Below are 719 nucleotides of genomic sequence, written 5' to 3' on the forward strand. Positions count from 1 at the left end.
GGGGATATGAGTCGAAAGTGCTTGTGCGAGGAGAGCGTGGTGGACAGTGGGGCATCTGCATGTGTCAAGCAGTTGACCTAGGGATTGAGAAAGGCGAGTTGTTCGAAGAACTGCTCCTCGGCCATGGTAAGAGGAAGGGTGATCCTGAGTAGCTCGTCGGTCTTCCAGTCGATAAGAATGGGGCTGTGACCACAGTCGAGTTTACTAAGTCTGATGGGCGAGTCAAGGCCCTTCTTCACCATACCTGCGGCTTCCGCCATAAGTGCCTGACCCCATATCGACGGGTGGCCAAGGAGACATCCCAATGCAAACTTGACACCTCTTTCGGCATTCTCTGGCCCAGCCTCCTCCAAGATACAGTGGCGCACAAAAAGAATGCAGGTGGCACTGTGGCCCCGACCATGATCCGATTTTTTTTCAGTCATGCTATGTGATCTTGCTCGGTCTTTTGCATCATAAAATAGGCCTATATGTGGTGTCTTCGGAATGTGCAAGTTCTGTGTGAATAGCTATAAATATAGTTGTAGAATGCCAGATTTGAATATAATCGATGATATTCTGATATTTTTGTTTGCACTTGGAAGACCTCATCAAATCAGATGAACCAAAGTATCTACATGCTATTGAGAAGGTATATTACAAGATTGGGTATGCAACTGGAAAGTACGAAATTCAGGTGTGATTCTGGCTAGGAGGGACATTCTTGCAATAAAATGCAG

Source organism: Stereum hirsutum (assembly GCF_000264905.1).
Source record: "Stereum hirsutum FP-91666 SS1 unplaced genomic scaffold STEHIscaffold_1, whole genome shotgun sequence".
Lineage (NCBI taxonomy): Eukaryota > Fungi > Basidiomycota > Agaricomycetes > Russulales > Stereaceae > Stereum > Stereum hirsutum.